This window comes from Coturnix japonica, chromosome 5, assembly GCF_054131305.1.
Source record: "Coturnix japonica strain WE chromosome 5, WE-NBRP24, whole genome shotgun sequence".
NCBI lineage: Eukaryota > Metazoa > Chordata > Aves > Galliformes > Phasianidae > Coturnix > Coturnix japonica.
Genome location: NC_140667.1, coordinates 7080529 through 7094131, shown reverse-complemented (window position 1 = coordinate 7094131; position 13603 = coordinate 7080529). Strand labels below are relative to the sequence as shown.

Genomic DNA, 13603 nt, shown 5'->3' with positions numbered 1-13603 from the left:
CTACATGTAGTCCCACAGAGTTCATGATCTCATTGTCCCTGCAAGCATTCACAGATTAGGTCCCTTAGCTCACATCAAGTCCTGCTCACATAGTTCTCCCAGTGTTGAGACTGTGAGCTTCATATGTTTACATTCCTCTGCTCAATAACATTTGAAACTAAATAAACTTTAGTCTTTCTGGCAGTGACTCTGATGTGTCAGTCTGGAGCTTTCTACAATGTCAGGATTAGCTCTGTGGAGCCTGTTGCTGGGATGGTTTGCTGTGTAATCCTTTAAAAATTAAACATCATTAGATATATTTTAGGAGAATTTTATTTCTTTTCCCCACAAAACTAAAGGTGGTAATGATCACGTTCTCCATTTGAGATGTAATGCCAAGGAGCCCTGAGGTGCAGCTTTGTGGAAGTCTTATAACTGTCCATTTTGCTACAGAATAATTGTGTTTGGGTGTTGTCCACTGAAAATGAGGAAGATGCTACTGCCTTGCTCCCTTGTAAGGTTGTGTTCATTCATGGTTGTGAAGCAAACTGGAAATACTGATGACAAGGACTTTGGGAATTTATACCAACTTCTTTTTTATGGTTTCTAGGAATGTCTTAAGTAGTGTTACTAAAAGTAAGGTCTGTAGCATTCCCTCAATATTCTTTCTTACAGAGCAATTCCTCATGAATGTGAAACTGGTGCTGTTGTTTTTGGGTCCAGGTGGCTGTTAAGGTGCCCAATGCATCTGTCTTTGTGGCCAAAACTTTGCTGTGAATTTTCTCAGGTATGGACATGACTGTTGTGATTTTAGTGTCCCCTGCCTTTGGGCTCAATTTCTTGCTGCTTCTGACTAGAATAGCCTTGAAAGATTTGCGTGTGGTATGCAGCAGCAGAATGCAGCAAGCCAGACAGCCCCTCTGTGCCCTGAGCTGGCTCCAGGCAGGGGAGTCCATTCACAGCTGTGTGTGGGCTGATGCCAAAATACTCCTTCCTTCCATGTTCGTGCCTTCCCACAAGAGCTGCCATCCTTGGTAACAATGAGGCTGTCATCCTCTTAGAACATAACAGGCATGACATGCTCAGAAACCAGCCCTCAGAAAGCAATTTTACTCCCCTACCAGAAGATAAAAACACTCATCAGCAAGCTTCAGTTCAGGTCCTGATTCAGTGAGCTGTTTTAAGCATGTGAACAGTCCTCTGGGCTTCTTCCTGCTATGGTGTTGATGTGGGCAGGGTTAAGCTCAGATGCTTTATCTTGTTGCATTCGAACAGACACTGGAAAAACCTTATTTCCTGTCTTTATTCTAGATGGGTGAGTTACACTGCAGATGTACATTATAGCTGGAATGCTTGTTGTATGAAGTGTATTGCCCAGACTCTGGAGCGGTGATTATACATGTGGAAATTATTCATGCTTCCTCCCATTTGCTGTGCAAGGTTCACTGTATACTTCATTTATATCCCCAAGTTTCTGTTTTCCCTTGATGGAGGAGTGGAGCCAAGCCCACCCGCCATACCAGCCCCTTTGACATCTTAGAGCAGTGAATTAGTTCACATACAAAGTAGAGTTTATCAGCTTTTTCTGTATGACTCATTGTTTTTCTCATTTTAGTTTCTAGTATAACTTGAAATGGTATAAAAAGGCTGAAGAAGACACAGTATTTTGTCATAGCTGCTCAGACAGTAAGATCAATGAAACCAGTGATAGGAAGGAGGGAGGAAAACTGAATCCTCAGCCTTTTAAAAAGGGACTCTTCCCTTCTCTCCTTACAGTGTCATATTGAGTCACAGTCTGTTGGATGTACTGTAGCATTTGTTGGTGTTTGATTGCTTTTTAATATCTGCCTTTGGTTGGTGTTTTCTTTTTTTCCCCCCTCTCTCTAAAGGTAATGTGTTAGCTTGAAATATTAGGATAAATTTCAAAGAAAATGATGTTTTAAGTTCCAGATCAATCATCTCAGCTTCTTAGAATTAAAATTTGCCTAACAGAAAAGACTACAATCCATAAACTGTGTGTAAAAATCAGTAATCTGGACAAAGAGGCACCATAGTAAGATTAGTGAGAGCTTCCAATCTTTTTTGCAGTTCCTGACTGCCTAGAACACCTGATGAAGCTGTAAGCCACAAGTACATTCAAAACAGCACAATGGCTTATCCAGAACAGGCCAGGGATTCTGGTTTATTAATTTTATCAACTTAAATCATATGATGTTTCCTGTGATTGCTACAGCAGGCACCCATAAACTCCACAGTGCCGTGTTAGTCCTTCAGTATGAAAGTCATGCTGTTTCCATTTTGTTCCTAGACCATGCTGTTTAAGTGCTGAAGTATTGCTCAGATTTTGGCTAAATTATGTTTTTATTTGATATGGTCTGCATTGCATTGCTTGCTGAAATAACAAGTAGGGCTTTATCAGGGAAGCAGGTAATAACCTCTGTAATGAACCAGGAGCAGAGTAAAGCTGATGGATCTCTAACCAAGCAGAAGAAAAGGCTTCCTTCAGGCATGGCACATTTAGATTGCGGTTGCAGGTGAGTAACAGGTGCAGGAGGGGCCTGCTGTTTCTAGGACATGGATGAAGATGGCAGGGTTGGGTGGACTCTTTTGCTTTTGATCTTTGGATTCTGTTTTAATAGCTGTCCCCAATTGCAATTGCTTGCCTCTAGCATGGCAAGCCATTGAGAGGTGTTTGCACCTTTGTTGGCTCTGTGGCACAAGTGATAATGTGAGGAGAAACTGAGGCAGGAAAGCCCATGTGTTGGTCTCAGGACCTCAGCTGACAGTGGGGAATAAGAAGTTGGGCCTTTGACTTGCTGGGTTGGTCCCTTCCTGTTCTCAAGAAGATGACTCCTGTGGTCTGCTCCCTATTGCCAGGGTCAACACATGAACTTAAAGTTATTGCTAGTGTTAAATGGAAACCCACTCATTAACACAATGCTGATGTGCTGGAGCACCACAAGGATGCATCAGAAAGGTGGCTCTTGCCCTGCAGAGCCCTCAGTTGGAGCTTTGCCGGTGTTGGAGTGCTGTAAGCAGCAACTATGTAGCTCTTATCCAGCCTCACTGTTGCTTCAGGCTCATAACATATGCAGTACTAGAGAGGAGAATTTGGAAGGAAAATAACAATGTTGCTTGTTAAATGGAACTCTGAATACTCCCTGATTCAAACTTGACAGTATTCAGCTGTGCCTGTGTTCATGTGTTGCACTTCTGGCCTACAGATGTTGCTGTACAACCTTGTGTAGCATACAGATCCTCGATATTCCATTGTATTATTGCAGCCTTTGGCACAGAAAGGAGCGTTTCTCCTTAATACTGCCATTAAAAAAAAATAAAATCACCTTCAACTTACAAACATGCATGAAGCAGAAGTGCTGCAGTGGAGATTTTCACCACCTTTGTACAGATATTATGAATCTCTCTGCTCATTAAGTTTCTGAGACTGTTGATTTGAACTCCAATTAATTTCTGTAAAGATCACAAATCAAGTCCTGTCATAACTAGAGAGTGTGGTGCGATATCATTATTGCTTACCTCTGAGTGAACCTGAAAAGCAAGGTGATCAATCCAGGCGTAATTGCGGTGTCACCAATTAATTGTTCATGAACAACTGAGGGCTTTTTACACTGGCAGCCTGTCAGTCTCAGAAATTGCAAGGTGATGTGGCAGCCCTCAGGTGGGATGAAGACACCCTTTCAAGCATGTGTAGATTACTAGCAGCTTGCTTAGCTTTTAAGGTTTTGCTGTACTGCTGTAATTTTGCCATCACTGGATGGAGGTTCACTGCAGAGTCTATGCCTTTTTCAGTAGAGTCAATATCAGTCAGGCTCCACCAAACACTACTTCAGATACATGTTGAAGCAGGTACTTGGAGCTAAGTATGTGCTTAACTCACGTTGAATTCCAAATTAGTCATACTTAAGGGCTCAATTTAGAAATTACCCCAATAAAACCCATCCTTACTCAGACCCTAATCACACAAGTTGCAAGGACAGGCAAACACAGAAGGAGCACATAAGTTGCTAAAAGATGATCGGTGTGTGCTTTCCAGTGCAAAAAGCACTATGTTATTTGCAGAAGGCTTTAAAATATTTTATTCCCCTTTTAGAATGAGGGTTGGTCTCAGCATGTTTGTAACCGTGAGGTTAATTCCACAGATCAGGAGTTAATTCCAGAACTGATCTCTGTGAGCCTCAGTGTCTCCACCTGTAGAATGGAGCTAAGAACATGAGGGGCAATGGAAGGGGTTTCAGTGGTAACCCATGTCACTTTGCAAACTCTGGTTTGATTTCCCATTGAACCTTTTTCCTTCCTCCCATGTCCTTAACACCAGCCATTCATGCCTTGAACTTAAGGAGTGAAGGTCACTTTTTCACAACAAGTCTGTTTAAAACTCAAATCATGTAATGGGGCTTCAGTTTAAATGCAGTTCCCAGCAAATTAGTCTGGTAAAACATCTATATTTGCAAACAAAGAAGAACTATGATATTATCCCAGTGGAGATCAGCAAAAGAATTCAGGGAATGCAAATGTTGATGGTAGTTCCTGTGCTATAGTTAGCATGAGCAACCAGACATCTGTCCCAAAGCAGACAGACCTCTCTGGGTGCCAAGAGCTGCTCACAGGACAAATGATCAAATCCTCTTGTTGGGGGAGAAGCCAGATTCTGTTGTCCCATCCTTTCTCAGACAAAATTATCGTGGAGGCATTTCCCAAAAAAAGACTGAGAAGATTCCCAGGAATCCTAAGGGGATGAAGACTGGGATTTGTGGTGTATTTTCTGGGATGAAGCTGTAACGCTTTCTTTGGCCTGGCCATGCAGATGCATTTCAGTGATGTTCCTTACAACATTTAGGTCCTTTGGATGTCTTGAAGAATAATGCACAAGGATCTCTTGCCATTCCTCTGGCTTGGAAAGTGAAGAGAAATTTGTTTCTCAATAAAAACAAACCCGAACCCACCACTGTGACTCCAAGCCATGGTACCTACTGTTTTGGCTTTCTTTGCATTGAGCAGAACGCAGATTAAAGTATTATCGACATCAGCATTATTTTTTGTGGATTTGGAGACTCTTACGGGTAAAATAAACTTTGTGTTAGAAATGACTTTTAAATAATGCCAATTCTGAGATGTGTTTGGTGCTTTTTGCTTTTTCTAGGTCTATGTTTGGAGCCAGCATCCTGCAGCTGCTGGTTGCTGCATGCCACAGTTCAGAGGCCTCAGCTTCCTCTCTGAAAATGCCTACCAGCAGAAAGCCAAAGGTGCACGGAGGCTAAGGAAGGGAGCAAGTGAGAAGCCAGTCAATGACAAAGGTAGGAATGGGAAGAAGTGCTGTTTGAAATGGACCCAGGAGCAAACCTTCAGTATGGCTTCAATACTGCTGCCATCACAGCTGGTCCTTGCTTGGCAGCTTTGTGCAGAGAGGTGGATGTGGGCTGAAGAAGAAATGGAGCACTGCAAAACAATGTCCAAAGTGACAACTCATTACCCCAGAGAGCACCACATCTGAGCCCTGTTTGTACCCTGGTGTTCAGGAGCTTGTGAGGAAAGGTAAGAGCTGATTAACCTTTTATTTCATTTTTAATATTAAATATTATCTGGTAGAGCTGCAGATACTGTTCTGAAACATCCAAATTCCAGATCTTTGTTTAAAACTTGCCTGCATGCTTTACCTCCTTAGCAGCTGATGACTCTCAGTAGGTCACAAAAATTATCTGCTACGGTGGTGCTCAACCTGTGCCTCTAATGCTTCCAGTGTCTCACACAGCCTGGCAGTAGTGTGCTCACATCTGCTTCTTGTGAGGCAAGCAGAGCTGATCACACAGGCTGCAGGGAAGAGCAATGCCAAGCTGAGGAGTCATACTCGCCTCCTTCTGCTTCAGCCAAGAAGGAAGAGAAACATGTTCCTTCCCTTCAGGCAGCTGGAAACAAAAAGAAACCACAGAGGACCACAAAATCATCACAGAACAACATCTGCCAAGGCTATATGCTGCCTCTAGCAGGTCAGGATACAAGCAGATGAAGATAACGCTGTGTGGCAACTTCGTGTCAGTTGTTCTGTGGTTTGCTTTCACATGCGAGGAATTAGATGGAAGCCAATGCATGATCAGAGCTGACAGAATAATATTTTAAAAGGCAAAAAAACCTACAGAGCATCACATGGACATGCCTTTCCTCATGCTACTCCCACTCCTCATACTGCTCTCCCTCCATCAGAGAGGCATGGGAGCCTAAAAGCGACCTTTATGCAGATGAGGCAGCTATTCCCATCAAGCAAAGCTTTGTAATAGAGAGAGCTTGGGAAATGTTTTCTTAGGTTATGACCTTTGAGGGCCTTTATTTCTATTTCGCATCTTACTTTTGAATATCTAAATATATTCCTGAATTTTTATTTTCCTCTGGAGATTTCTCAGTTTAAAATTTGCCTTCAGCCTGGTCCTAGCAAAAAAAACAGGCCAGTCTAGCTGCTGGTGGAGAAAGAGCAAGCACACTTTGCAACTCCATGCCCATTGCAGATATGAGATTGTTTCTCTTGTAGTGCTTTATAAAAGACAGTCTGGGCAAGACTTTTCAAGAGCGGGTAGATCATGTATTTCTGCAGCTTACAAAACTGGCAATGATGATTGTGAGGATTATTCATTTCACCAAAGGATAAACATGGAAGTGGTCTAAACATGTTCAGCTTCTTGTAGTTCTTGCCTCCTGTAGCTGTAACTGCCTACTGAGGAAAGAAGTACAAGGCAGTAGGGGAAGCTGATCACTTTTCTCATAGCAGCCCTGGCACAAGCTGACAGCAAGAAAATCAGCATAAACACCTGCCTTCAGTCTCTGGCCCACAGTTATGTCTGAACTGGCCCTGCAGGCTTGTGTTCCTCTGTCTGAACTAGCAGCCAAGAGGAGATGTGCCTCTTCACATGTCCTTTGTTTCCTGTCATCACATGGGTAGCTTGTCTGCATGGCTACAGGAGTTCTGCTCTCAAATTCTTAATTAACTGTAATCTCACCTGCTGTTAGAGGGGTTTAATTGTAGTGTGGTCTAGTGATGGTGTAGCCAGTGTCTGAGAGAAAAGGAAAGCTCTGATTTGGCTCCTGCTTTTGCTCAGTATTTGCTTTCCAGGGTACCTCTGGAAGCACTCCAAAAGCAGGCACAGCTGCAATTCAGCAAAGGCCAGAGCGCACAGCGTGCATGTCTTCTTGTCTTCTTGGTGAATAGATTCACTGCCATTCAGCTTTCCTATGACTAAATGCATGCTTAATAATTGCTTCTGCAAAGCCTAAAAAAAAAAAAAAAAAAAAAAAAAAAAAAAAAGGAAGGTTGAGAGAGGGGGCAGATGAATGTGACGTTAAGTAGCAAGTCCTGCTGTTGGAAAGTTGAAATGAGGTCTGAACCCACAATAAAAAGGAAAGTGCCCACCTGTGGGAGGAATGCGGCAAGCTGTGGGGAATGTCAGTGCAGCTGCTGAAATTGCTTTGCTTTGTACTCGCCAGTTTGGGTCAGGCTGTGTGTTTCTAGAGGCAGCAAGATGTTACGTTTTCTGGAAGCATTTTCAGACCAAAATGTGGTTTTGGGGTTGGTTTTGTTTATTTTCCTTCCTACAAAGCTGTCCACCCACAAACAGCTCTCTCTTGAGAGAGAAATGGACCCATGGAGTGAGACCTGTGGTTTCCAGAGGCTGCTCTTGCTTGCCCTGGTGTTCTCAGCTTGCCCAGGGTCACACCATGCCTTGCTGTCCAGAGCTGCTGAGCATTCAATTCTCCATAGGCTTGGGCTTGATGATGTTGTGTGTGGCCCCTGTATGAGAAATGCTTGTGATGGAACAAGAGGGAGGAAAAGCCATTTTCAAAGAGACACAAGAATGTGGCTTGTTGGACTGGGATGAGACCTGTCAGGCTGCATCCCACCCTGCTGTTGCATTGTTACTCGTGGTGCTAAGGGGGGAGCAGCCAGCCCTGGCCACCCTTCCCTTCAGAGGCAGGAGCTGTTGACAGCTGGCTGCTTTGACTTGGGGAAAACCCAAATTCCCACACTCCAGGCCCATGAAGGTGCCATAGGAGTCTGTGTTTGAGCTTTAAAAAACAAGACCAAAAAAAGCAGCTAATAAGTAGTTTTAAAAGAGCAATGGTGATGAACTGGCCTTGTACGCAGCAGGTGGCTTTATCTCTTCTGTGTAACCAAATGTCAGAACCACAGGACAAAATATGTATCTCTACACAGTACATGAGAAGGCTGCAGGGAGCAACAGTCCTTAATGCTGGCCATGTGGGGAGAGTGTCCCCATGCCCACGTCCAGCAGGCAACCAACCACAATGTGTTGAGGGAAAGAGGAGGAAAAATAAGGTCCCTGCTGTAAAAGTCTAAATCAGCTTTAAGATGACCAGTTTCTCCCTGTTGGAGTGCATGACAAGCAAATGATTTTTCTTAAAGTGCTGGAAAAGGTAGGTGGTTTGGGTGAGCAGCATTGCCTGGGTTTGGGTCCTTACACCTTAGCCTGGATGTGGCTCTGCGGTGTCCTAGGCCCAGTACCACCTCTGTGTTCCTGACTGGGGAGAGGCCAGGGGGTGTGCTGGAATGGATGTCAGCTCCTTTGAGCTATGGCGATCCTTTCATCCCTCAGTGGCTGTCATTAGTCGCTGGACCTGAGAGCATTGGATTCCTCTCCTGGCTGCTGATCCAGGTCATAATCACTGTTCCTGGGGCTAGGCAAGAAGACTGGAAATGAGTAGAAAGCTGAGGTCAAAGGAGGAAGAAATTCGATTCCCCAAAGAGAAATTCTCTGTTAATGAAGTGTGAATCCAAACGTGAGGGAGGGGTTGAAGACCAGTAAGCTACCAGCCTGTGTTTGTTAAATCTCTGAGTGCTCTCAGATGTAATGAGGGCCATGGCCCACAAAGGGGTCAGCCACAGAGGAGATAATTGGCTGCATCAGGGTCACCCATTGTCCTGTGGTTTCTCTTCTCTTTCTCTCCCATTAAAGGAGGAGATGGGTTGGATGGCCTGTGGTGTGGCTTCACAGGGTGAGGAGCAATGGGGGGCTGTGTGGATACCAAGTTGCTACCGATGTACAGTGAAAGTGTGTCCCTACTAGTGGGGAGAGGCAGTGTGCAAGGAAAGCCCTGATGAGCAAAGCTGCCCCTGTGAGCAGAAGAACACATCTTGTCACTGGCATATGGGGCAGGAGAGGATGCAGAATAAACCTTTCCCATCCCTCCTTGATCTGATCTTGTAGGAATATCAACAGAGAGACAAACAACATCAAAGGGATAGGAAAGGAGTGAGAGCTCCTGCTAAAAGACAAGAAATAGGTTTCCAAATGAAATGTATTATTTCTGTAGCTTCCTCCCCATCTGCAGAGTAGACAAGATAAATATGTCCTTGCCCTCACAGGTGCTGGTCACCCATAAATCCCTCCTGCTTTAACGGGTGCTGCAGATGCTCAGTTCCTCTGCAAATCAGAAGTCAGGTCATAAATCTCTCTCTCACTACCTGCATCCTTTTCAAACTTTGTAATTAAAACTCTGCCATCTATTGCTGCTGGTATGTGGAAATTAATTGTCATTAATACGGTTTGAGGCTCTGTTGCTCAGATGCTTTGTCCTTCAGGGGTGTGGTGTGATCAGAAGTGTGGAGCTGTTGTTAGGCTCCTCCATCCTTCCTTTGCCTGTTGGTATCTCCTAGATATAGAAACCATCCTGACTCCTTTCTCCCAGCTGCTGAGTAGCCATAGCCATGGCTTGCTTTGCCCAGCGCTCAGTTGTACATGGTCTGTTTAGTGCATAGCCTTCACCACCCCGTGTCTGCTTAAGAGTAGCTGGTGAGCAGAGCACATCAGCACACCCTGGGCCACTGTGGCTGCATTTGTAGTTTCTTGCCTGATTTGTGTACATCATAGGAAGATTTCTGTTTGTGTGTTCTGTATTTATGGGTGTGCCATGTGTACACGGGCGCATTCAAATGGAAGACAGTTGTGATTAATACATACATTTTCAGTACCTTCATCCAAAATCTAGCAAAAAAAAAAATAATCTCAGGAGTAAATGCTCCTTGTTCTTTACCATGCGTCCTTTGCTGTGTGGAGCTGAAGCCACACAGCTCTGCCCATCTCTGTCTGATACTGGGGCCGTTGAAGAAAACACCAAGATTTCAGCAACAGCAAACAGGTTTCATCTATTCATGTAGATTTTATAAAATGCTTACAGGAAAATATGCAGCAGTTGTTGTTTGAACCACCATTGGTTCATATGTAGCAGTGCATAACCTTCTAGGGGAAATGCTGTTACTTTGGGAAACTCTATGCTAGCAAGGTTATATGGGAAGTGTATGAAGGAGGATACTAAAATACACTTATCTGTAATTGCAGGAAACTGGCCTTGGTGGCCCAGCAAGTCCCTTCTCTATATTCCTCATAATCTTCGAAATACTTGCCTTGTAGTAGGAAATGTCCCAGCAGAGAGGAGCAGGACAGCATGACTGCCCATGATGTAGCAGTGGGCAGCTCTGCAGGAACACAGGAATCATTTAAATACCTCAAAAGCAGGCTTCTTTCTTTCTTTTGTTCTTTTATTTTTTTCCTTAGTGACTAAAATGACTGAAAATGAGCAAAATACAATCCTTGAGCTGGGGTTGCAACTCAAGTCAAATCAGCCAAGTCATGAATTGGCAGCAGTATGAAATGAAGTCAACAGCTGATCAAATCATCAAACAAGCACATACAAGATTTGTGTAATGAAGCCAGACAACATATGGCAAATTTTATGAAACAATGAGCACTGCTCTTCCTTCCTCTGGCTTCACTTCTCACTTGCCCACGCTTACTTCTGTCTCTTCGTCCTTTAAAATCTTTGTTTTTTTTTTTTTTCCCAGGAAGTAACTGGAGAAGTGAAGGTAGCTTTTGGGCTGTGCTAGGTGGTGAAGGAGCAGCAGATCAAGACAAGCTGAAGCATGACAAGTGTGGAAAGGAGGGGGGTCAAAGACCTGGAAACCTGATTACCATTCGTGTTGCAGCTTGGCTGGAGGTGTTTGATTTGTGGCCATATAACGAGATGTCTCATAGTGATGAAGCTAAGGAAAGTAGATTTGTGTCTAGGGGTAGAGAAGAGGTGGGTATGCGCAATGTTTATGTAATATATCCTCAGCCACACTCAAATTCTTACTGGCCTAAACAGCAGCTAGCTGTCATAATATCTACTTCTTTCACTGAAAATTATGTTGGCTGTCTATGCATAATGTTTCCTCTCTCATCCAGATGAACAGAAGTGCCACATGTGAGTGTGTGATCTCAAGGATTTAAGATTCCTGGGGAAATTCAGAGACAGAGCATTTAGATGCTATATATCTGCCTTTGTACTACCGATGTAGTCTAAAGGCTCATACTGTCACAGTGAAACACAGCCTAGCAAAGGCCCCTCAGCAGTCTGAACACTACTGGGTATCCATACTCCTTTCAGTTTGTGTGTCCTATTTGTTCAATGTGACATGTTTATTACTAGTTTCGGTCTTACATGGTCTTACCTTATGGACTGTGGTGCAGAGCAGGAGGGGAAACTTAATGGAGGAGAGTCAGATTGCACAGGATGTTCCCCCAGGGTCATTCTGGGGGAAGGTAGAGATGATAGGTGCAATTCTGTGGGTTGACTAACAACATAATGCCAGCACTGCTTGCTCGAGAGCTGAGCTAAATGTGCTTTACCAATAGAGGCTGCCATTATTTCCTGTAGGGCTGGGTTGCATCTTGGCTCCTTAATATTCAGGCTGTTCAGATCTGTTCTGGAACAGCTTCTCAAAATTGCTCATATTTGCAAGCGAGAGCTGACCTTGTTCCCCTCCATATTGCTTTTGTCAGAATGAAAACATCAGTGGAGAAAACAAAACAACCCAGCAGGCTGGCAAGTGAATTATGCAGTGTGCGTGTTCCCATCCTGAGCTCCCAGGTGTTTCTGTGACAGCTGCACTCCTGGCCCAATGGACTGTGACACTTGCTTGTCAAGATATGTCCTGCTGCTTCACATCAGCTGGATCTCAGGATCACATCCTGCGATGAGGATGATTCCAGGCGTTGTTCCCAGACTGCTGTGTTTCCTTCGCAGGTAGGGAAAGGTCAAGGCATCTTGATATGTGCTTCCTGATGGCCACGGGCCCCATGAACTCACTGGTGACCTCTTGTGGGTGACTGTGATGGGAAGCTGTTCAGCCCAGGTACTGACAATGATCCAAATGAGTTCCTTGCCCAAAGCTCTCTCCTGGTTTGGCACTTCAGGAAATCTGGGCATGGGATCAATCTGCACTCGAGCTGGTCAGATGTTTTTGTGGTGAGACTGTGGGTGTCCAGTGCAGCCACATCCCTGATTGTCTGCTCAGAGTTCCCCAAACCTTTGTTCAGCTGTGGGATTTTAATTTGTGTCAAGAAAGATGGAAGGCTGAAGGCTGGCTCCAAAACATGCCAGATGCTCAGTGAGTTGATCCATCGTTTATTTCTAGCATTTGTTATCCTGGAGTGACTCTGCTGTGAAAACATGAAAAAGCCAGGGCCCTGCTGACTGCAGGGCAGCAAACTCAGGGCTCAAAGACATGGTAATGAAACGAAAGAAAATAAACACAATGAAGGCAGTAGTGCATGGAAGGCAACATAGCAAGAAATGTTCAAGAACTTGTTGTTTTAAAGGAGTTCAGAAATCTTGCTGGAGACTTCATTTCTTATTTCCCTGTCTCAAAGACAAACTGAAAACCAGTAGCGATCCAAAGTCATTGTTCCTGCTAAACAGCTTCCTACAGTGCATAAATTGGTTCCCTTCATTTAGGTTCCCCTTGCCACCATTTGTGTTGGGGGAGGACAGCGATGTTGGAGTGCTTCTACCTTCCTGGCCACCACTGCTGGGGCAGTGCTGAGGTGGGGCAAGGGAGGCTCTCAGTACCCCTCTCTGCAGCTCTCTGTGGGTGATCATTGTCTTGCAGTGTCTCCCAGTGCTCCCACTTCTCACTGGCATCACAGCCAGGCCCTAGGCTTTTCTTCTGTTTTGACACCTTTGCTATTTCCAAACAGTAAGACCATAAATTTCCCTGCATCCTTTTGGCAGAGAGTGTGTAACCAGAGCTTCACAGCCTTTGGAGATGGATAGTCCCGTTAATAAGAAGGGTGAGGTGATGATGTGCTAGAAGGATCCCCCAGGGATGCATTTGCCACTCTTGGCACTTGAAAGATGATAAGCTGTTAGATAAATCTCCTGAAAATATCACTTAGGCCAAAGTGGGTTGGTCAGAGGTGCTCAAAAGAGTTTGAAAAATGCCCCTTCAGTCTTATGCAGTGACAGGTCAAAATATGAGACAGAAAACAGCAGGAGCAGAGATTTTAAAAGCTATGCTGCCCTGAAAGGGGCAGCCACATTGGTGTGGCCACTCGCTGCTTCCCTTCCCAACTGTCTGAATTAATGCCATCTTCCCCCATGCCTTTTCCCACCTGAAACAGAAGCTTTGCTCACAGAGAGCAAGTGCCTAAATGCAATTTGGGTAATTGGCATAGTGGAGGGATAGAGCTGGGATCAGACGAGAAAGGAACAAAGAGAAGGAAACCTCAGAGCACTGCTCTTTGTGATCAGCCATTGGGGCTCACACCGTATCTCTCTCTCC

The 13603-nt window shown here is 44.5% G+C and overlaps 1 protein-coding gene across 2 annotated transcripts in view; it reads left to right on the top strand.

The window, feature by feature from the left end:
- Nucleotides 1-13603, top strand: part of LDLRAD3 (low density lipoprotein receptor class A domain containing 3) — a 124757-nt gene that overhangs the window by 817 nt on the left and 110337 nt on the right. Inside the window, exons 2-6 of one of the 2 annotated variants that reach the window (XM_032445214.2) lie at nucleotides 655-766; nucleotides 5141-5294; nucleotides 5393-5532; nucleotides 10844-11079; nucleotides 11823-12066. The gene's annotated coding sequence lies outside the window, so the exon portion shown is untranslated. Of the gene's footprint in view, nucleotides 1-654; nucleotides 767-5140; nucleotides 5533-10843; nucleotides 11080-11822; nucleotides 12067-13603 lie in introns of both variants that reach the window. The other variant, XM_085548188.1, reaches the window with a different exon arrangement.